Here is a 24,826-nt window from a genome sequence, read left to right on the forward strand (position 1 = left end):
TAGATAGATATGGATGGATAGATTGTTAGCGAGGTAAGCTCCCACAAACGAAAAGACACTCATTAAATCAAACCTCTTCCATTAAAAAAGCTAATATTCTCCTTATTAACCCAAACGCTCTCACAAAAACTATTTAAAGAGATCTCTCAACTAAAAGAAACGGATGGCCACTCTAACAATTGTGCATTTTCCTTTTTGTATGAATTTTCTTTGAAAAATCTCAATGTAAAATTTCAAAATTTTTTCGTGCCATTGACATTGAAACAGATTTTGAACAAAATTAGTTTAATTGTAAAATTACGGACGGCATGTTTAACTAAAACTGAATCATTTTTATTTGTTTATAAAAAAAAATAACGAAAAATACACAAAATAATATTAAATAAAAAAAATTTAATTAAATTATTAATGTTTTTGCCAACCAATAAAAACAAAAATTAATAGTTTTAATTAAAAAAACAACAGATGATTTTCAACAAGAAAAACCTCCAAAAACCAAATTATTAATGTTAATCATAAAACATTACGCAAGAAATTTATTAAACAAGTAAGTGTAGTGTAAAAAATAATTTAAAAAAAATATAAAATAAAGAAATACAAACAACTAATTGCTGTAGTTTTTAGCTCAATTACCATGAGTAGGCCTGTTAATTTTGTAAAAAATATATTTTTTCTTTCAATTGCAATGCAAGTGCTTCAAAGTTAAAAAATTATTCATAAATTATTTATAAGTGCCTTAATTTAAATGATTGCACAATTTATGTATAAAAATGAAAAAAAAAAAATTATAACAAAAAATTGCAAAAACTATATAAATAAATGAAACCAGCTGTCTGTGCATTAATAAAGAAATAAATAAATGTAGAAAAAAAAACTCAAATAAAATTAAATTATATTTTTTTTTTGTATTTAATTCATTTCTAAATTTAAATCACGTGCCATGTTCATGATTTATTTCGTAAATGAATGTGAGTACAAGTGACCGCCGCACAAGAATTGGTGCGTATCGTAAAATGATTGAAAATGTGTTTTTCATTTAATTTCATCTACAATTGATGAATTCATTAGAGTCATACGAAATAAATTTGATTTATTTGATTTTTCATTAAAACGACAAAATTTGTTATTCATTTAATGACTTATGTATGTATTTTTCTTCTAAGAATTTCTATTAACAATTTACGATCAGGGGTATTGTTTGATAAATTGTTTTTATTATATCTTCTTACGAAATTGATTTCTTATTTAGGCAATTTAGAAATCTATAGGATTCGATAAGTGTGTTATGGGTTTTTGGCTGAGAAATTTTTCACACTACAACTGCGCATTATATTAGATACTTTTGGCTGCATTTGTTATAATATAAATACTTATGTATGTATGAATGTAAGTATGTACTTGTTATAGTAGTGCTTATGTATTACACTTAGCCATGACCTATAAAATATCCTATTATAATCGATTGAGTTTTCAAATTACGCGCCATTAGCTATTTATCAAAATTCTTTTGTGTATTTGGAGCCAACTAGTATGTAACGATGCTCTCGGTGATACTTACGGCGTAATTGTTTGAACGTAATATGTCTCAATAGCCATTTCTTATGCAAGATATGTGTGCATAAAATATTTGTAGTAGATTCGATATGAAGGCCAAATTAGCTGACAACTTAAGAATTCTAATAATTCAGAAGTCATTGTACCATGATCAGACTTTAGACATCGGTCATTACGGTATGTTTGCCAGAAATTTTGGAGACCATCTGGAACTACATGCTCGATTTTAAAAATACATTATCTCTATATAGGTGCAGTAGTGAGCAATGGACTGGGACTGCGGTTAGCCTTGTAGCACTACGCAGTCGATTTCTTAAGACCTCTTGGATATTTTAAAACTTATTTAATATGTCCATTAACCCATCTTGTACCTAAACATTGGTGGTGACATGAGGTAAGTTTGTTTGTAGTTTATCACAAATGAACCGTATATTAAAACCCAAATGATTCAAGCTGAAATAACTCCACCTGCTTATCAAGCTGCCAAACCATTGAAATACTATTCTGAATCACTTGGAGAAATAAACATTTTCAATATAAAGCCAGTCGCCTCCTGAGAAATTGAAAGTAACGAGCTCCACTTACGCGCTTAATGGGTGTGATTTAACTATCATAGTTAGTTAGTTAGTTAGTTAGTTAGTTAGTTAGTTAGTTAGTTAGTTAGTTAGTTAGTTAGTTAGTTAGTTAGTTAGTTAGTTAGTTAGTTAGTTAGTTAGTTAGTTAGTTAGTTAGTTAGTTAGTTAGTTAGTTAGTTAGTAGTTAGTTAGTTAGTTAGTTAGTTAGTTAGTTAGTTAGTTAGTTAGTTAGTTAGTTAGTTAGTTAGTTAGTTAGTTAGTTAGTTAGTTAGTTAGTTAGTTAGTTAGTTAGTTAGTTAGTTAGTTAGTTAGTTAGTTAGTTAGTTAGTTAGTTAGTTAGTTAGTTAGTTAGTTAGTAGTTAGTTAGTTAGTTAGTTAGTTAGTTAGTTAGTTAGTTAGTTAGTTAGTTAGTTAGTTAGTTAGTTAGTTAGTTAGTTAGTTAGTTAGTTAGTTAGTTAGTTAGTTAGTTAGTTAGTTAGTAGTAGTTAGTTAGTTAGTTAGTTAGTTAGTTAGTTAGTTAGTTAGTTAGTTAGTTAGTTAGTTAGTTAGTTAGTAGTAGTTAGTTAGTTAGTAGTTAGTTAGTTAGTTAGTTAGTTAGTAGTTAGTTAGTTAGTTAGTTAGTAGTTAGTTAGTTAGTTAGTTAGTTAGTTAGTTAGTTAGTTAGTTAGTTAGTTAGTTAGTTAGTTAGTTAGTTAGTTAGTTAGTTAGTTAGTTAGTTAGTTAGTTAGTTAGTTAGTTAGTTAGTTAGTTAGTTAGTTAGTTAGTTAGTTAGTTAGTTAGTTAGTTAGTTAGTTAGTTAGTTAGTTAGTTAGTTAGTTAGTTAGTTAGTTAGTTAGTTAGTTAGTTAGTTAGTTAGTTAGTTAGTTAGTTAGTTAGTTAGTTAGTTAGTTAGTTAGTTAGTTAGTTAGTTAGTTAGTTAGTTAGTTAGTTAGTTAGTTAGTTAGTTAGTTAGTTAGTTAGTTAGTTAGTTAGTTAGTTAGTTAGTTAGTTAGTTAGTTAGTTAGTTAGTTAGTTAGTTAGTTAGTTAGTTAGTTAGTTAGTTAGTAGTTAGTTAGTTAGTTAGTTAGTTAGTTAGTTAGTTAGTTAGTTAGTTAGTTAGTTAGTTAGTTAGTTAGTTAGTTAGTTAGTTAGTTAGTTAGTTAGTTAGTTAGTTAGTTAGTTAGTTAGTTAGTTAGTTAGTTAGATAGTTAGTTAGTTAGTTAGTTAGTTAGTAGTTAGTAGTTAGTTAGTAGTTAGTTAGTTAGTTAGTTAGTTAGTTAGTTAGTTAGTTAGTTAGTTAGTTAGTTAGTTAGTTAGTTAGTTAGTTAGTTAGTTAGTTAGTTAGTTAGTTAGTTAGTTAGTTAGTTAGTTAGTTAGTTAGTTAGTTAGTTAGTTAGTTAGTTAGATAGTTAGTTAGTTAGTTAGATAGTTAGTTAGTTAGTTAGTTAGTTAGTTAGTTAGTTAGTTAGTTAGTTAGTTAGTTAGTTAGTTAGTTAGTAGTTAGTTAGTTAGTTAGTTAGTTAGTTAGTTAGTTAGTTAGTTAGTTAGTTAGTTAGTTAGTTAGTTAGTTAGTTAGTTAGTTAGTTAGTTAGTTAGTTAGTTAGTTAGTTAGTAGTTAGTTAGTTAGTTAGTTAGTTAGTTAGTTAGTTAGTTAGTTAGTTAGTTAGTTAGTTAGTTAGTTAGTTAGTTAGTTAGTTAGTTAGTTAGTTAGTTAGTTAGTTAGTTAGTTAGTTAGTTAGTTAGTTAGTTAGTTAGTTAGTTAGTTAGTTAGTTAGTTAGTTAGTTAGTTAGTTAGTTAGTTAGTAGTTAGTTAGTTAGTTACTTTCTTCACTAACTGATACTAAATTTTTGAGGCCACAAAGCCCACACCTGCTACACAGTTTGGTGCGGATTACTAAAGTAAGAGTAAAATAAACAATAATTAAATTTACACAGAATCTATTAAATATTCATACCAAAATGAAAACCGCAAACGTTTTAAGATGCAAAAATAAATAATTAAATGGCCTTAAACAAATTTACATTCATACATTTTCAAGTGAAATCATTTCGTTTTAAAATTTAAATATTTTATTAGTTTAAACGTACTCATTTCATTTTCACTTGTAAATTTGCTAAATAAACAAAATTTACTTAAAATGCGTTTCTTGAAAATGCTGATTCACTACTTAGGAGCTAAATAATATAATCTTTTAGGCGGATTTGTATAACATTTTATAAGTCATAAATGTAAATTTAATACTTTACAGTGAATTTTATGCAGGAAAAAAATTCAATTAAAAGTTAAATGGATTTAAAATTCAAGGTAAATATGACATAAGTACATGACAATTGAATGGATTCAGAGTAGTAGAGATTAAGAATTTCAAAGCTACCAACTAGAAGTCCAGTCTATAGTCAAGTTTATAGTCTAGTCTATAGTCTAGTCTATAGTCTAGTCTATAGTCTAGTCTATAGTCTAGTCTATAGTCTAGTCTATAGTCTAGTCTATAGTCTAGTCTATAGTCTAGTCTATAGTCTAGTCTATAGTCTAGTCTATAGTCTAATCTATTGTCTAGTCTATAGTCTAGTCTATAGTCTAGTCTATAGTCGAGTCTATAGTCTAGTCTATAGTCTAGTCTATAGTCGAGTCTATAGTCGAGTCTATAGTCGAGTCTATAGTCTAGTCTATAGCCTAGTCTATAGTCTAGTCTATAGTCTAGTCTACTCTATAGTCTAGTCTACTCTATAGTCTAGTCTATAGTCGAGTTTATAGTCGAGTCTATAGTCTAGTCTATAGTCTAGTCTATAGTCTAGTCTATAGTCTAGTCTATAGTCGAGTCTATAGTCTAGTATATAGTCTAGTCTATAGTCTAGTCTATAGTCTAGTCTATAGTCTAGTCTATAGTCTAGTCTATAGTCTAGTCTATAGTCTAGTCTATAGTCTAGTCTATAGTCTAGTCTATAGTCTAGTCTATAGTCTAGTCTATAGTCTAGTCTATAGTCTAGTCTATAGTCTAGTCTATAGTCTAGTCTATAGTCGAGTCTATAGTCGAGTCTATAGTCGAGTCTATAGTCTAGTCTATAGTCTAGTCTATAGTCTAGTCTATAGTCGAGTCTATAGTCGAGTCTATAGTCGAGTCTATAGTCTAGTCTATAGTCTAGTCCATAGTCTAGTCCATAGTCTAGTCTATAGTCTAGTCCATAGTCCATAGTCTAGTCCATAGTCTAGTCTATAGTCTAGTCTATAGTCTAGTCTATAGTCTAGTCTATAGTCTAGTCTATAGTCGAGTCTATAGTCTAGTCTATAGTCTAGTCTATAGTCTAGTCTATAGTCTAGTCTATAGTCTAGTCTATAGTCTAGTCTATAGTCTAGTCTATAGTCTAGTCTATAGTCTAGTCTATAGTCGAGTCTATAGTCGAGTCTATAGTCTAGTCTATAGTCTAGTCTATAGTCTAGTCTATAGTCTAGTCTATAGTCGAGTCTATAGTCGAGTCTATAGTCGAGTCTATAGTCTAGTCTATAGTCTAGTCCATAGTCTAGTCCATAGTCTAGTCTATAGTCTAGTCCATAGTCTAGTCCATAGTCTAGTCTATAGTCTAGTCTATAGTCTAGTCTATAGTCTAGTCTATAGTCTAGTCTATAGTCTAGTCTATAGTCTAGTCTATAGTCTAGTCTATAGTCTAGTCTATAGTCTAGTCTATAGTCTAGTCTATAGTCTAGTCTATAGTCTAGTCTATAGTCTAGTCTATAGTCTAGTCTATAGTCTAGTCTATAGTCTAGTCTATAGTCTAGTCTATAGTCTAGTCTATAGTCTAGTCTATAGTCTAGTCTATAGTCTAGTCTATAGTCTAGTCTATAGTCTAGTCTATAGTCTAGTCTATAGTCTAGTCTATAGTCTAGTCTATAGTCTAGTCTATAGTCTAGTCTATAGTCTAGTCTATAGTCTAGTCTATAGTCTAGTCTATAGTCTAGTCTATAGTCTATAGTAGCTATAGTCTAGTCTATAGTCTAGTCTATAGTCTAGTCTATAGTCTAGTCTATAGTCTAGTCTATAGTCTAGTCTATAGTCTAGTCTATAGTCTAGTCTATAGTCTAGTCTATAGTCTAGTCTATAGTCTAGTCTTTAGTCTAGTCTATAGTCTAGTCTATAGTCTAGTCTATAGTCTAGTCTATAGTCTAGTCTATAGTCTAGTCTATAGTTTAGTCTATAGTCTAGTCTAGAATTTAGTCTATAGTCTAGTCTAGTCACTTTTAACAATTGCTGCAACGGTCGACTTTTTTCTTGTCAAAGCAGCGAGTTGAAAGTATTTTTTTAATCAACTGAATTTATAAATTTTTGTGGTCGTGCGAAAATATATTCCGGAAACCCAACTGCTCCTTATTTAACTCTTATATAATTCCCGCATTTTTACCTTTGAAATCGGTTCACACGAAATAATTAAATCTAAAAATACTTAAATGAATTACAAAACAATTTTCTCAAGAATTAAACCATAGAATTTTACAATTGACGTAAAATCTTTTAATGTCAATAGAATTGCAAAACAGCGAGAGAGAAAAACCCAAAATAAACTAAAATAAATGCAAACGAGAAGATAATAAAAACCTAAATAAAAGAAAAAACTTGAATGTATTGTCATTTATCACATGCTTTTACGTTGAAATTTACAACGAGGGCAAAAAATTAAATAAATTGAACAAAAAATGATTCGTTCAATTTAGAAGGACATTTACAAAAACGTGTCATTTCGCTAAGAATGTGTTTTAAGAGAAAAAAAGATTCATCTAAATTTAGACTATTGTAGTCTCATGTACGTACAAATATGTAACCCAAAATTTTTGTCGTAATTCATACAAAAAAAAAAAAAATTGTCTTACTTGTGCACAGCAGTGTCATTGTAAGTGCTAAAGAAGAAACGTAAAAAAATAGTTCAAATTTTTTAAATAGATGAACGAAGAAGAAAAATGTACAAAGTTTTGAGAAATTTTTTACTGTCGTACAGACAGAATTGCACCAAAAGTTTGTTTTTTGTTAAATGGTATTAAAAATAAATTAAAATAAACTCACTTTATAAAAATTATAAAAAAATTACGAGTAATATGAAAATAAAACACAGTGGGTGTGGAACTATAAAATTTTAAAATTATCAATCATTTAAAAAACATACAATGTATAAGTGTCATACGTTAGGGTTAGGTTGCATATATTGAAAAAACTTGTCTCATAACTTTGCAAAAGTTGTAATGTTAGTGTGACGAATTTGTCATTGTATTTCCTGTCTTAAAATTTTCGCCATCAATTTGCAATCAATCATGGCAACAGCTGTCAATTTCGTTACATAGTTGTAACAAAGAGTCGATTTTGGCGGGGAGATTTAATTAAGTTCAAAAACAAATTACGTAGCTTTAGAATAACTTATAATACCAAAGAAGTACCACCAGTTTCCAGAATTACCCTTATAAATTTGTAGTTGTTTGGTGGAGCAATGTGGAATAAGGAAAAGGCAAAAGTTCCCAACCACTTTCTTCTAAATAGCACTTTACAGGTATTGCAAAATGTCTTCAAGCGTTTTCCGGTAATTTTTTTCTAACGAATCAGCATAATTCGAAAAATGTTTCCTGGGACGGTCCAGCCGCTAAATCTCGTACGTTTCGGGTTATCATAATGGATCCATTTTGCATCGACGACTCAGTGTAGTCATAGAAAATTCAGCATATGGTCTAGTCAATACTCCAGTCTAGTATATAATCTAGTCTTGTCTATAGTCTAGTCTATAGTCTAGTCTATAGTCTAGTCTAGTCTATAGTCTAGTCTATAGTCTAGTCTATAGTCTAGTCTATAGTCTAGTCTATAGTCTAGTCTATAGTCTAGTCTATAGTCTAGTCTATAGTCTAGTCTATAGTCTAGTCTATAGTCTAGTCTATAGTCTAGTCTATAGTCTAGTCTATAGTCTAGTCTATAGTCTAGTCTGTAGTCTAGTCTGTAGTCTAGTCTATAGTCTAGTCTATAGTCTAGTCTATAGTCTAGTCTATAGTCTAGTCTATAGTCTAGTCTATAGTCTAGTCTATAGTCTAGTCTATAGTCTAGTCTATAGTCTAGTCTATAGTCTAGTCTATAGTCTAGTCTATAGTCTAGTCTATAATCTAGTCTATAGTCAAGTCTGTAGTATAGTTTATAGTCTAGTCTATAGTCTAGTCTATAGTCTAGTCTATAGTCTAGTCTAGTTTAGTCTATAGTCTAGTCTATAGTCTAGTCTATAGTCTAGTCTATAGTCTAGTCTATAGTCTAGTCTATAGTCTAGTCTATAGTCTAGTCTATAGTCTAGTCTATAGTCTAGTCTATAGTCTAGTCTATAGTCTAGTCTATAGTCTAGTCTATAGTCTAGTCTATAGTCTAGTCTATAGTCTAGTCTATAGTCTAGTCTATAGTCTAGTCTATAGTCTAGTCTATAGTCTAGTCTATAGTCTAGTCTATAGTCTAGTCTATAGTCTAGTCTATAGTCTAGTCTATAGTCTAGTCTATAGTTTAGTCTTAGTCTAGTCTATAGTCTAGTCTATAGTCTAGTCTATAGTCTAGTCTATAGTCTAGTCTATAGTCTAGTCTATAGTCTAGTCTATAGTCTAGTCTATAGTCTAGTCTATAGTCTAGTCTATAGTCTATAGTCTAGTCTATAGTCTAGTCTATAGTCTAGTCTATAATCTAGTCTATAGTCTAGTCTAGTCAATAGTATAGTCTAAAGTCAAGTCTATAGTCTAGTCTATAGTTTTGTCTATAGTCTAGTGTTAAGTCTAGTCTATGGTCATGTTTATATTATAGTCTATAGACTAGTCTATAGTCTAGTCTATAGTGTAGTGTAAAGTATAATCCATACTTTAGTCTATATTCTACTCTTTAGTTAATACCTAAACTTGTATAACAGTTGGACTTAAGACAGTCTTGTATCAAATAAGCGTGATTTTTTTATCTGTAAGTATGTAAATGTTTTATTTTCAAAAAATCTACTTTAAGCACTATTTCTGAAGAAAAAAAAAGAAGTAAAACCCGATCTTGTTATTAAAATTTTTCTTATGTTGCTCTGATGTCTTTACAGTTTAGCAAGATTTGCATTTTTCTGTTGGCTTTTGTTCGCAAACAATATCAAAGAAGAATAAGTATAAACAATGTGTGTTCAGAATTCGTACAATTATTTCGTAGAAATATCACAAGATGAAAAATAAAATAACAAAAAATAAATAAAAATTTAAACTGAAAAAAGTAAAACTACAAAAATTCACGTTTAATTAGATTTCGTGCCGGATTTTGGCATATGTGTCATGTCTGTTGCTTTTATTGAATGTTTTTTTTTTTTATATTTTCAACGATTTTTTCTTCGTTATGCGCAATGCACAGTGGTCAACTTCTAGGTAAAGAATGTAGAAAAATTTATGTAATGAAGAAGACAATTTTAGGACAAAAAATTTTTGAATTACTAGCGGAAATGTTAAAATAAATCAATATAATGTTTGAATTTTTCTCAAAATGAGCCACTGTGCTATATGAAATATATGGCATTTGAATGACATATCTGTCCTTCCGTGTCTTTAGGTTTTGAGAGTAACTTATGTGTGGAAATTACATAAAATATTTGAATATATGTAAATCTGTTGCTGCATAACTGTTTGTCATTATATATTGAAGGTAAATATTTGTTGTTGTTTTATTTTAATATTTTAAATAAGAAAAACAAGGAACCCAAGTACGTCGAATACTATCATCTAATCTATAAATTCTGTCATTCATGCGAGTACTTGTACATTGTCATATGTACATTGTACAATCACTGTCGTACTCATTATTAATATTATTATTTGTAGAATTTATTTACAAAATTTATTTTTATACCCTCCTCTACTACAGTGCATTGGGTGTTATAAGTTTGTGGACAATTATGTCGTTAGAATCAGAGAATAGTGTTCTAATTGATTTCTAGATCTTGATCCATCGGACTACTATTTCTTTCGATCGGAATACGTTTCACATAAGCTTTCTATATTAAGCTTCCATCATATATTCGTTGCCAAAATCACTGCTGTAGGGCATCTGATAACGCATATACCCATCAACACTTCCTCACTTTAGTACAATTTCATAATTGTTTATTCTTTCTTATCTGTTGTTTAAATAAAGTAACCAGTTTAATTTTCTCATTGTTTACTTTAGTAATTTCATATTGGATTATTTGTTTATTTATCTAAATATTAAGTTTTCTTTAAATATTTAAACAGCTCACTTTTAAAGCATGTGCGTGTGTTTGTGTGTTTTTGTTTATTAGCGTCCCCTAAATAAACAATGAATTTGTATTTTATTTAGATTGCGTTCACACTTGCAATGTTATTTTTAATTTTTTTTTTCAAGATTAATCACATGTTAATTAAATTTAGACGATTTTGACGTAATAGAAATGAGGCAAAAGTGACGTTGATAATTTTCTTTTGTATAATAGGGTTGTGATAAATAACGTGATGTGAAACTAATTTATGACAAATTATATAAACGATCGTTTGTATTTTTTATAATAACTTTGAAACATTTCTTTTTATTAATAATATTATAATAAAAAAACTTTATTATCTTTTTTATGAAATTTATTAAAGATCAAAAATAAAACAGTAAAGAATTACACTTTACGCGTTTGAGTTTTCGCTAGTAAGAACTTTTTTTAATCTCTATAGTCTATAGTCTAGTCTATAGTCTAGTCTATAGTCTAGTCTATAGTCTAGTCTATAGTCTAGTCTATAGTCTAGTCTATAGTCTAGTCTATAGTCTAGTCTATAGTCTAGTCTATAGTCTAGTCTATAGTCTAGTCTATAGTCTAGTCTATAGTCTAGTCTATAGTCTAGTCTATAGTCTAGTCTATAGTCTAGTCTAATAGTCGAGTCTATAGTCTAGTCTATAGTCTAGTCTATAGTCTAGTCTATAGTCTAGTCTATAGTCTAGTCTATAGTCTAGTCTTAGTCTAGTCTATAGTCTAGTCTAGTCTAGTCTATAGTCTAGTCTATAGTCTAGTATAGTCTAGTCTATAGTCTAGTATATAGCTCTAGTCTATAGTCTAGTCTATAGTCTAGTCTATGTCTCGTCTATAGTCTAGTCTATAGTCTAGTCTATAGTCTAGTCTATAGCTAGTCTATAGTCTAGTCTATAGTCTAGTCTATAGGTCTAGTCTATAGTCTAGTCTATAGTCTAGTCTATAGTCTAGTCTATAGTCTAGTCTATAGTCTAGGCTATAGTCTAGTCTATAGTTAGTCTATAGTCTAGTCTATAGTCAGTCTAGGTCTATCTATAGTCTAGTCTATAGTCTAGTCTATAGTCTAGTCTATAGTCTAGTCTATAGTCTAGTCTATAGTCTAGTCTATAGTCTAGTCTATAGTCTAGTCTATAGTCTAGTCTATAGTCTAGTCTATAGTCTAGTCTATAGTCTAGTCTATAGTCTAGTCTATAGTCTAGTCTATAGTCTAGTCTATAGTCTAGTCTATAGTCTAGTCTATAGTCTAGTCTATAGTCTAGTCTATAGTCTAGTCTATAGTCTAGTCTATAGTCTAGTCTATAGTCTAGTCTATAGTCTAGTCTACAGTCTAGTCTATAGTCTAGTCTATAGTCTAGTCTATAGTCTAGTCTATAGTCGAGTCTATAGTCTAGTCTATAGTCTAGTCTATACTCTAGTCTATAGTATAGTATAGTCTAGTCTAATCTAGTCTATAGTCTAGTCTATAGTCTAGTTATAGTCTAGTCTATAGTCTAGTATATAGTCTAGTCTATAGTCTAGTCTATAGTCTAGTCTATAGTCTAGTCTATAGTCTAGTCTATAGTCTAGTCTATAGTCTAGTCTATAGTCTAGTCTATAGTCTAGTCTATAGTCTAGTCTATAGTCTAGTCTATAGTCTAGTCTATAGTCTAGTCTATAGTCTAGTCTATAGTCTAGTCTATAGTCTAGTCTATAGTCTAGTCTATAGTCTAGTCTATAGTCTAGTCTATAGTCTAGTCTATAGTCTAGTCTATAGTCTAGTCTATAGTCTAGTCTATAGTCTAGTCTATAGTCTAGTCTATAGTCTAGTCTATAGTCTAGTCTATAGTCTAGTCTATAGTCTAGTCTATAGTCTAGTCTATAGTCTAGTCTATAGTCTAGTCTATAGTCTAGTCTATAGTCTAGTCTATAGTCTAGTCTATAGTCTAGTCTATAGTCTAGTCTATAGTCTAGTCTATAGTCTAGTCTATAGTCTAGTCTATAGTCTAGTCTATAGTCTAGTCTATAGTCTGGTCTATAGTCTAGTCTATAGTCTAGTCTATAGTCTAGTCTATAGTCTAGTCTATAGTCTAGTCTATAGTCTAGTCTATAGTCTAGTCTATAGTCTAGTCTATAGTCTAGTCTATAGTCTAGTCTATAGTCTAGTCTATAGTCTAGTCTATAGTCTAGTCTATAGTCTAGTCTATAGTCTAGTCTATAGTCTAGTCTATAGTCTAGTCTATAGTCTAGTCTATAGTCTAGTCTATAGTCTAGTCTATAGTCTAGTCTATAGTCTAGTCTATAGTCTAGTCTATAGTCTAGTCTATAGTCTAGTCTATAGTCTAGTCTATAGTCTAGTCTAAAATCTAGTCTAGTCTAGTCTATAGTCTAGTCTATAGTCTAGTCTATAGTCTAGTCTATAGTCTAGTCTATAGTCTAGTCTATAGTCTAGTCTATAGTCTAGTCTATAGTCTAGTCTATAGTCTAGTCTATAGTCCAGTCTATAGTCCAGTCTATAGCCTAGTCTATAGTCTAGTCTATAGTCTAGTCTATAGTCTAGTCTATAGTCTAGTCTATAGTCTAGTCTTAAATCTAGTCTAGTCTAGTCTAGTCTATAGTCTAGTCTATAGTCTAGTCTATAGTCTAGTCTATAGTCTAGTCTATAGTCTAGTCTATAGTCTAGTCTATAGTCTAGTCTATAGTCTAGTCTATAGTCTTGTCTATAGTCTAGTCTATATAGTCTATAGTCTAGTCTATAGTCTAGTCTATAGTCTAGTCTATAGTCTAGTCTATAGTCTAGTCTATATTCTAGTCTAGAGTCTAGTCTATAGTCTAGTCTATAGTTTAGTCTATAGTCTAGTCTAGTCTATAGTCTAGTCTATATTCTAGTCTATAGTCTAGTCTATAGTCTAGTCTATAGTCTAGTCTAGTCTAGTCTATAGTCTAGTCTATAGTCTAGTCTATAGTCTAGTCTATAGTCTAGTCTATAGTCTAGTCTATAGTCTAGTCTATAGTCTAGTCTATAGTCTAGTCTATAGTCTAGTCTATAGTCTAGTCTATAGTCTAGTCTATAGTCTAGTCTACAGTCTAGTATATAGTCAAGTCTATAGTCTAGTCTATAGTCTAGTCTATAGTCTAGTCTATAGTCTAGTCTATAGTCTAGTCTACAGTCTAGTCTATAGTCTAGTCTATAGTCAAGTCTATAGTCTAGTCAAGTCTATAGTCTAGTCTATAATCTAGTCTATAGTCTAGTCTATAATCTAGTCTATAGTCTAGTCTATAATCTAGTCTATAGTCTAGTCTATAATCTAGTCTATAGGCTAGTCTATAGTCTAGTCTATAGTCTAGTCTATAGTCTAGTCTATAGTCTAGTCTATAGTCTAGTCTATAATCTAGTCTATAATCTAGTCTATAGTCTAGTCTTTAGTATAGTATTATGCTATATACTATAGTATAGTCTGTAGACTAGTCTATAGTTTAGTCTATATGCTAGTCTATAGTCTAGTCTATAGTTTAGTTTATAGTGTAGTCTAGTGTATAGTCTAGTCTATAGTATAGTCTATAATCTAGTCTATGGTCTAGTCTATAGCTGGACTTTGAAAAGGGAAGAGAACTGCCATAAGAAATCTATACTTTACATTAATACGCTTCGATTGATAGGTATTTCTACATGGGATTCTTCAATCTCGGGATTGGTGAGAAGAAACACAAGTTTCTGTACGATTGTGAATTGTAGAAATTTTATATGATTCATATTGAAAAGTGTTTGTCTAATTGAGACCAGTAGATAACAGACTGCTTGCCAATTACTTTCTCTAAGGACAGCTGGGTCTGATCTAGAAAGTTTCTTCTGTGTAGCTTTTCAATTCCCCCTCGCAAAGCTAACTTTTAATATTTCAGTTTATTAAATTTTAAAACTATTTAAAAATGCTAAAAAATTTAAATTGAACTTTAATGTATTTATTGCAGTTCAACATGCTAAAAACAAATTTGTTCTTACTCTTACAATCAATTTCGTTTTATTTACTTTAAATTGAAAATACAACAATTATTTTCTTTCTTTAATAAGGAAAGAATAATAATTTCCAAAAAAGGGAAATAAATTTAATGATTATGAATGATTTCCCGTTAGCGTGTCTATTTTTCATCATTAACATTATGGTCATGATGATGGCATCCTGCTAAAAATGATTTCGAAAAATTGAAATGGTTTTTTTTTTTTTTAATTCACCCCTTTCGTTACAATACGTTTATTTTTCTTCCCCTTTCTGCAATTTTAATTAAGGCTGTTCGTTTGAAATCCTGTGGTAATGAAATTTTCTTTATATTTCTTTTATACTTTTAGTAAATGTGGCGTATAACATCAAAGTACAATTAAGATTTGTTACACCACTGCGTTCAAGTCTTTTGATATTTTATTTTCCGAGGGAGTGTTGTTTTTTTCTTCTGTTAATATAAGTGGAAGTATGTGTTTTTTCATGGGTTGGTGGTGTTTTTGATTATTTTTTCTGTTCATTGTTCTTGGTATTTTCTTAGGTGTCAAAATATATTATAGGAATACATATGTACTTATTGAAACTACAAGAAAAAAAAATGGAAAAAATCCATTAATTGATTGAGTATTGTAACGCCTTAAGATGGATTGATAGTAAATAGAGGTGGATAAAAAGCACATGTGTGGGCTCACCCCTTTTTTAACAAAATATGTTAAATAGTTTGTAATGCATATTTATAATAAATTTCATTTTATATGACAACGGTTCCTATTTTATCTTTAAATATAATTAAGTAAAACCGTGTCACCATATTTCTGATATCAAAGACCTTCCTTTCAAAGTACATATTGTATAAAACATCTATAGACCAGTCAACAGACTAGTCATTCTATGGACTAATCCACAAACTAGTTAATTGACTAGTTCATATATTAGACAAACTAGTCAATAGACTACCCCATATATTAGTCAATAGACTAGACTTGACAATATTCTAGACCATAGACTAGTCAATAAACTATTTCCGAGAATAGTTAATAGACTAATCCATGGACTAAATCACTGACCAGTCCATAAGGTAGACTAAGGACTAGTCAATAGATTAGACCATAGACTAGTCAATAAACTATTACATAGACTAGTTTCTGTGGACTATAGTCCAATCCACAGACTAGGTAATAGTCTAGTACAAAAACTAACCAATATTATAGTCCGCAACTAGACAATAGGCTAGTTCATAGACTAAACTAGTCCACAGACTATTCATTAATATAGTTCACAGAGTAGTTAATAGACTAGTCTATCGACTTGTCCATATACTAGTCAATAGACTAATCAATAGATTGGACCATAGACTAGTTAATCGATTAGTCCAATGACTAGTACACAGACCAGTCAATAAACTAGTACACAGACTAGCCAACACTTTAGTCCACAAACTAGCCAATAATCAAGTCCACAGACTGTACCATAGACTAGGTCGTAGACTAGTAGTCTAAGGACTAGTCCACATACTAGTCAATAGATTCCAACAATATACTAGTCAATAAACTATTCCATAGATTAGTCCACAGACTAGACAATAGTCCAATCCACAGACTAGCCAATAGTCTAGTCCAAAAACTAACCAATATTATAGTCCGCAGACTAGACAATAGGCTAGTTCATAGACTAAACTAGTCCACTGACTAGTCATTAATATAGTTCACAGAGTATACAATAGACTAGTCTATAGACTGGACCATCGACTAGTTAATTGATTAGTCCATAGACTAGTACACATACCAGTCAATAAACTAGTACACATACTAGCCAATACTTTGGTCCACAAACTAGCCAATAGTGTAGTCCACAGACTGGACTATAGTCTTGGCCGTAAACTAAGCAATAAACTAGTCCACATACTATCCAATAAGCTAGTCTACAGACTAGCCAATAGTCTAGTTCACCGACTAGACAAAGGACTTGTCAATTGCACAGATTACACAATAGACTAGTTAAAATACTAAGTAGTCAATAAACTAGTCCATAAACTAATTAATAGACTAGTCCATAGTCTAGTCAATAAACTTGTCCACAGACTAGTTAATGGACTTAGTCCTTTGTTCCAATATTTTCCAATAAAATGCCCTTGTAATTATTTAAGAAATCTTATAAATAAACCGAAAAGTAGTTTGGTACTTTTAGTCCTAAAAAGTACGATTTTTTAAAAGTTACTACTATTTCATAATTTTTCTCGGTTTATGAGACCCCATAAACGTATGCCGTCTTAATTCTTTGCCGTTTAAGTCTTTAAAATTTTCGTTCATTATTTGTTTATTTTTTCTCCTTACGACTTTTTAACAATTTAAAATCAAACCAATCAATCAGACCAAAGCTAAACCCCCTTACCGACTAAAAACACCAAACAGCCAACATGTGATGTTTACATATCATACGATGAAAAGAGGAGTATTTATCATTTATTTCGATCAATCTATCAAAAGACAGTTTTTATGAATCCAAGTATCTAAATATGTACTTTTCAATAAACATAAAAATACAATAATGTACGTATGTATGTATGTACGTACTACCAAACAAAATTGTTTACTAAATGTTTCCATGTATGGGGGGGGGACATGATTATGACGATACTGATAATAATAGAATTTCCACTCTTTGTAGATATTTTTTCGTTACCGATGTGACAAATGTTTTTGACATGCATTTGAACAGCCAGAGACAATAATTTCGATTACATGTTAAAACTACAAGTACAAAAGTTTTTCGATTTTCTCTTCTTTTTTTTTGTCATTTTGCTTGAAATATTTGAAGATAAAAGATATTTCTTGTACGTAGAGTACTCTACTTAGGATGACATTTTTCAATGTAAGAGAAAGAGACACATGCTTTAGAATACATACCTGTAATGGAAATTTCGTTTAATACCTAAAATAACACAGTTACCTTCGAAATTACAAATTGAACAAAATAATTTATCATTACATTCGCAAAAATACAGAGTCTTATATGAACTCTTTTGATTTGAGCCCATCAAACACCATCGAATATATGTATGATGACGCTGCAAAAAGTATTAATGCGAATCACCCCACCCCTTTTAAAATAGCAGTTATTGACATTTTCTATAAAGAATTAAAGTGAACTGTTATTTGACATCTGTCAAAGTGGGTGTGATGTTAGAAATCAACAATCAAGTTGAATTTTAAACAATCAAGTTGAATTTAAAACGAACTATGTAGTTACGTTTCAGTTAAAAATAAACCTTTCAAAATTGGGACATGTGGATTATAAAGTTCTTTGAATAATTCCCCAATTACAAGGAAAGTTCTTTAAAAAAATTAGTAAGAAACACTGATCTATTTGAACTGGTTATAATATATAGGAAGCTCGCATATTAGCAAGCACAAGAGGGCCAGAAAGCACCAGAACCTTCCTAAAGTGGGCGTCTGAATCATCCGGTACTTTTAGCAAACTTGACTTGATTCCTTAGTGACACATTTTTGAGATAGTCAGATCATAAAAGACGTTTCTACCAAGATACATATTTCAGTCACATCAAAGGTTTTATGTTGATACTTCCTAACGTTGCATGGTTAGCGCATACGATCTTCCATGCGTCCAAACAGAGTCGTAATAGATATCAGTCTGTTTACATAGATGTTAATTATTGACGTCTCCAAACTATCTCGAGATGAATAGGCATTAGTTACTCAATCTATTGGAGAATAAGAGACAAGCTCTTCGAATAAGATATCCGATCTAGTAAGCATAATTTTTTCTGAACCATATTTGGGACAGTGTTTGATGTCCAGTTTTCTTTTGTTGGTATTTTTACTCGGATGATCATATCAAAGCTTGGTGAAGGTTTTGTGGTTCTACTTGCAGAGTAAAAGTGAAAGGCCATGCAATCACGGAATGTGTTAACATAAACCTTTCTTCTTTATCCCTTTCATTGCAATATTTGACCAAATTGATTGAAGCAAAGCCCAAGCCGATATTTCAGTTATAAGATGACTAGTGCATCTTATAACATTTTAACTTGGGCACCTCTACATGTGTCTAGAAAAGTTTTGAAGAAAAATCTCGCCGATACTACCCCAACGAAGTTGCAACTAAAACAGTTTTGAAGATATCCCAAGCAGATCTTGTTCTGTCGCTCGTCTGCTAGTTAGTTTGTAAATAGGATGTAGTCTATAGTCTAGTCTATAGTCTAGTCTATAGTCTATTCTATAGTCTAGTCTATAGTCTAGTCTATAGTCTAGTCTATAGTCTAGTCTATAGTCTAGTCTATAGTCTACTCTATAGTCTAGTCTATAGTCTAGTCTATAGTCTATTCTATAGTCTATTCTATAGTCTATTCTATAGTCTAGTCTATAGTCTAGTCTATAGTCTAGTCTATAGTCTAGTCTATAGTCTAGTCTATAGTCTAGTCTATAGTCTAGTCTATAGTCTAGTCTATAGTCTAGTCTATAGTCTAGTCTATAGTCTAGTCTATAGTCTAGTCTATAGTCTAGTCTATAGTCTAGTCTATAGTCTAGTCTATAGTCTAGTCTATAGTCTAGTCTATAGTCTAGTCTATAGTCTAGTCTATAGTCTAGTCTATAGTCTAGTCTATAGTCTAGTCTATAGTCTAGTCTATAGTCTAGTCTATAGTCTAGTCTATAGTCTAGTCTATAGTCTAGTCTATAGTCTAGTCTATAGTCTAGTCTATAGTCTAGTCTATAGTCTAGTCTATAGTCTAGTCTATAGTCTAGTCTATAGTCTAGTCTATAGTCTAGTCTATAGTCTAGTCTATAGTCTAGTCTATAGTCTAGTCCTATAGTCTAGTCTATAGTCTAGTCTATAGTCTAGTCTATAGTCTAGTCTATAGTCTAGTCTATATCTAGTCTATAGTCTAGTCTATAGTCTAGTCTATAGTCTAGTCTATAGTCTAGTCTATAGTCTAGTCTATAGTCTGTCTATAGTCTAGTCTATAGTCTAGTCTATAGTCTAGTCTATAGTCCTAGTCTATAGTCTAGTCCTATAGTCTAGTCTATAGTCTAGTCTATAGTCTAGTCTATAGTCTAGTCTATAGTCTAGTCCTATAGTCGAGTCTATAGTCTAGTCTATAGTCTAGTCTATAGTCTAGTCTATAGTCTAGTCTATAGTCTAGTCTATAGCTCTAGTCTATAGTCTAGTCTATAGTCTAGTCTATAGTCTAGTCCTATAGTCTAGTCTATAGTCTAGTCTATAGTCTAGTCTATAGTCTAGTCTATAGTCTAGTCTATAGTCTAGTCTATAGTCTAGTCTATAGTCTAGTCTATAGTCTAGTCTATAGTCTAGTCTATAGTCTAGTCTATAGTCTAGTCTATAGTCTAGTCTATAGTCTAGTCTATAGTCTAGTCTATAGTCTAGTCTATAGTCTAGTCTATAGTCTAGTCTATAGTCTAGTCTATAGTCTAGTCTATAGTCTAGTCTATAGTCTAGTCTATAGTCTAGTCTATAGTCTAGTCTATAGTCTAGTCTATAGTCTAGTCTATAGTCTAGTCTATAGTCTAGTCTATAGTCTAGTCTATAGTCTAGTCTATAGTCTAGTCTATAGTCTAGTCTATAGTCTAGTCTATAGTCTAGTCTATAGTCTAGTCTATAGTCTAGTCTATAGTCTAGTCTATAGTCTAGTCTATAGTCTAGTCTATAGTCTAGTCTATAGTCTAGTCTATAGTCTAGTCTATAGTCTAGTCTATAGTCTAGTCTATAGTCTAGTCTATAGTCTAGTCTATAGTCTAGTCTATAGTCTAGTCTATAGTCTAGTCTATAGTCCTAGTCTATAGTCTAGTCCTATAGTCTAGTCTATAGTCTAGTCTATAGTCTAGTCTATAGTCTAGTCTATAGTCTAGTCTATAGTCTAGTCTATAGTCTAGTCTATAGTCTAGTCTATAGTCTAGTCTATAGTCTAGTCTATAGTCTAGTCTATAGTCTAGTCTATAGTCTAGTCTATAGTCTAGTCTATAGTCTAGTCTATAGTCTAGTCTATAGTCTAGTCTATAGTCTAGTCTATAGTCTAGTCTATAGTCTAGTCTATAGTCTAGTCTATAGTCTAGTCTATAGTCTAGTCTATAGTCTAGTCTATAGTCTAGTCTATAGTCTAGTCTATAGTCTAGTCTATAGTCTAGTCTATTGTCTAGTCTATTGTCTAGTCTATTGTCTAGTCTATAGTCTAGTCTATAGTCTAGTCTATAGTCTAGTCTATAGTCTAGTCTATTGTCTAGTCTATAGACTATAGTCTAGTCTATAGTCTAGTCTATAGTCTAGTCTATAGTCTAGTCTATAGTCTAGTCTATAGTCTAGTCTATAGGGTCTAGGTCTATTAGTCTAGTCTATAGTCTAGTCTATAGTCAGTCTATAGTCTAGTCTATAGTCTAGTCTATAGTCTAGTCTATAGTCTAGTCTATAGTCTTCAGTCTATAGTCTAGTCATTAGTCTAGTCTATAGTCTAGTCTATAGTCTAGTCTATAGTCTAGTCTATAGTCTAGTCTATAGTCTAGTCTATAGTTAGTCTATAGTCTAGTCTATAGTCTAGTCTATAGTCTAGTCTATAGTCTAGTCTATAGGTCTTAGTCTAGTCGTCTAGTCTATAGCTAGTCCTATAGTCTAGTCTATAGTCTAGTCTATAGTCTAGTCTATAGTCTAGTCTATAGTCTAGTCTATAGTCTAGTCTATAGTCTAGTCTATAGTCTAGTCTATAGTCTAGTCTATAGTCTAGTCTATAGTCTAGTCTATAGTCTAGTCTATAGTCTAGTCTAGTCTATAGTCTAGTCTATAGTCTAGTCTATAGTCTAGTCTATAGTCTAGTCTATAGACATCGCAGACTAGTCTATAGTCTAGTCATTACACTAGTATAATCTATTGTCTAATCTACAGTCTAGTCTATAGTATAGCCTATAATCTAGTCTATTGTATAGTCTGTTAGTTAGTTTGAAATTCACCTAGGCCTCTATCGGGCCTTTATAAAAGAAGTATCATCTGGCTCTCGACAAAAGTATTTCATCCTGAAAAACACTACAGTTATTCGGATGGCGTTGACAGGATCTTAGTCAGCTTCATCGCAGAAAACACTAGAATCAACAATGCAGTTAACCATAGATTCTAGTGTTAAATTCCTTGCAAAAGTCGCTTCTGGCAGGAATTTTTACATTATTTTAACTATATTGGCACTAAATTCTCATTCCAATCCGAAATTCTTATTTTAGTTTTTGTATACCAGCTATTGAGCTTTTTGGAATAATGCATGTACATTACAAATCACCAAATCACAATTTATATTGGTGGAAGTATAGTGTCTGTACATGACGGTATATCTGCTTACATCTATACTTAAACATGATTTCCTAAGCAACATGTATATCCCTTTCAATAGTCTGCTAATGACAAAGTTGTGTCAAAGGAAGTTCCCCCTTTAATTCTTAGACTTGTTGTTGAGTGAATACTCCGTTTATCAAAAGATTTATTTTTTCTTTGATGCCAACGAAACTTAAGTGAAGTATAGGAGGGAGTATTAGTTTAATAGTTTGACTTTTAAAGTTTCGTATAGGGTGTACAACAGTAAAAGGTTATTTGAATACAAAATTTTCAAATTCCAAAGCAACCATATAGTATGATAGACTAACCTAAACACTTGTCGCCAAACAACTCTATCCAAGCTTATCATTAACAACATCTAAATGCTTGCCTGGCAAATGGAAACGCATAAATAATACTTTAATATTAATTGCACTAAATTGTTTAACAACTTCCGTAAAACATTTATTGTTTTTCTTATATTATGTAAATTTATGCATTTCTGTTTAATTTAAGTTATGAACTTTCAAATGTTTTCAAATTTTTACGTAGAACAAACGTAGCAGATATTTATTTAAATATGCCAAACATGTTTGTACATAAAATTTTTGGCTTTGAGAAAGAAACCCTTAGTTAGGTACGTAGTAGGTAGTATGTTGCATGTAGATATTTTTTTAATTTAAGACTGCGGATGTTTAAACGTTAAGTATCCGTAACACATGACTACTAAAAAGTTTAAGGCAAACCATAAAGCTTAAAATCCCAAAAATGAAATGCCAAAAACACAACAAAATGAAAAAAAAAACGACTCAACATACACGACATTAGTATTAGAATTCTATGTAACAATGCTATTAAAGGTCTATATAATTTTATTTCTTTGAATTTCAACAGCTGCCAAAAAAAATTTCATACATTTCAAATAGCAATTGCCACAGCAACTACACGTTCAACAACAGCTATAATCCCAAAAACGAAAAATTAATGTACGTAAAAGTAATTAAGGAAAAAAGTAACAGCTATAAGTGTATGAATGACTATTATGTCTGCAACTACAACTAAAATTTAAACAATACAATACGACAGTTAGCCAGCCAACTTACTCATCCAACCAACAGAAACCACTACGCCAACGTATGTACACTTGTGGTTAGATAAATAGTTGTATGCTTTCCGAACTTTGATCATTATTAGAGAGTAATCCTGCCAAATTCCACCTTCCTAAGTCCCCTAGTTTAGGTCCTATAGCATCTTTTCTGCCAAATTTCAACTTTCAAGGTCCCTTCGTTTAGACCCTATAGGATCCCTTTGGACGACGATTAATCCGTTCAATTGATTTTATGATAAGTTAGATTAGTTTCAAAAGACAGCACCTATATAAGTAGCTACGTTGGGTCCATACAAATTCTGATTCCTTTGTGATACTCTAGTGGTTGCAGGAGTCTGTACTGAGTATTATTCACTGCTCCCTGTTTCGCTCCCTTATTCACTGCTCCCGGTTTCGTTGATTTATTTCAGATAGCTTGTCCATACCTGACAGGAAGGGAGTATCAAAGTGACGTTCTCTATTGCCAGTAAATGCCGGACAGTATCAAAACTGATATAGCTTATGCAGTAGTCATTTTATTCAAGACCTATTAATCACTGATAACAGCATTCTTATCTGCTCTCTGCGATAGCTTGTAAGAAACTTATATTTGAGAGCATCATATAGAGGTTACGTAGACCTCGAAGTATTATAGATGGTTTCTTTGACACCAGATTTGGGTTTTTCTATATATCTGCACAATTTCTATAAGGGACAGCACTTGAGACTTCAATTTCTTCATACCCATTATTGCGCCATTCTTGGCTAGTTTATCAGCTATATAGTTATCCTAACAAGTGTTGCGGCCAGGGACCTATATTGCCATTATCATAGAATGTTATCCAGATAGCACCTTTGCTATCTGTAGAAACACTTACGTACATAAGTACTTATATCCCTGATATATCGGAATAATGAACACTACAATAATAAGGAAGTCTGATGTATGATTTAATCTCAAATCGTTCAATAGAGAAACCATCACACATTTCAGCCCTACTTTTGGAGACGTCAGTGTAAACTTTCGTTACATCGGAAGGCGAATGAGGCTCTAGTACTGAATCTCATTCTAGAATCCAGATGAGAAAGAGTTTATGGAAACTGAAATAAAATTCTACCAGTCAAGTTAATCAGTCAAGACTAAATCAATTGTAGGCCAATTCCGAAGGAATTTAGTATATCGGTTTTCTCATGCATTTGTCATGAATTTTATTACATAATCGATATTAATTCGAAATCTATAAAGTTTAATTTTGCAAAGGATTAAGCTGTGAGATATCGATTCTGAGATATCGTGGTTTAATAGATATCGTTTCATTATCAGGTCTCATACGTAGCCAAAAACGGGGATTTTCAAACTTTATTATGATGGAGAAATTCTGGGACCCGACATTTTTAAAATTTTGTTGGAATATGTTTGAAATAACATCTTTTTTCTACACCCTTTCTCTAAGCTAATAAATTTTTTAAAGGAACTAAGGATCTATAACCAGAACTGATTCTGAGCAGATTGGTACTATTTATGTTGGGTGTAGAACCAATATTTTGGGGCCCATTAATGTGGTATTTTCCAGCTAATGTAGTTCGATTACAAGGTTTACATAGACTGAGGGACAGACAGTTCTTTATCGAAACTGATGCCGATTGCTATACTTGGGTATCACAATCATCAGCATAATAGACTTTATTTGGGTGTAGGGACTAACAATTTTAGGAAATGAATTACAAATAGTCCTTCAAATTCTTTAACAAAATAAAATCTAGATATTTATTATCAAAATCCTTAGAAGGTTGAAAAAAATTTCTTTTTAATAGATTAAATACAGCTGCTAATAATACAAATTTGCACATAATTTTCTCTGCCAATGTGTAAATGTACACACAATAATAATACAATTACATAAATGTACGTGTAGAGATGTTTGGTTTGTAGGTAATATTAAACATCCTGCTTACAGCAAAGACAACAACAAAATAAAAACAACGTCATCAACAAAAAATATTAAACGACCTGAGGCTAATTTTCCATACAAAGAAAAACTATACGTGGAAAATACACCCTTTTTTTC

The 24,826-nt window shown here is 31.1% G+C and overlaps 1 protein-coding gene across 2 annotated transcripts in view; it reads left to right on the forward strand.

The window, feature by feature from the left end:
- The first annotated feature begins 264 nt into the window (after positions 1 to 264).
- LOC119601328 (protein SYM1) overlaps positions 265 to 24,826 on the forward strand; it is a 50,494-nt gene continuing 25,932 nt past the window's right edge. Inside the window, exon 1 of one of the 2 annotated variants that reach the window (XM_037952173.1) lies at positions 265 to 547. The gene's annotated coding sequence lies outside the window, so the exon portion shown is untranslated. Of the gene's footprint in view, positions 548 to 7,111; positions 7,131 to 24,826 lie in introns of those variants that run through there. The other variant, XM_037952174.1, reaches the window with a different exon arrangement.

Source organism: Lucilia sericata, unplaced genomic scaffold (genome assembly GCF_015586225.1).
Source record: "Lucilia sericata isolate MDLA Ls3-8-SP2 unplaced genomic scaffold, ASM1558622v1 Contig000157F_arrow, whole genome shotgun sequence".
Classification (NCBI taxonomy): Eukaryota; Metazoa; Arthropoda; class Insecta; order Diptera; family Calliphoridae; genus Lucilia; species Lucilia sericata.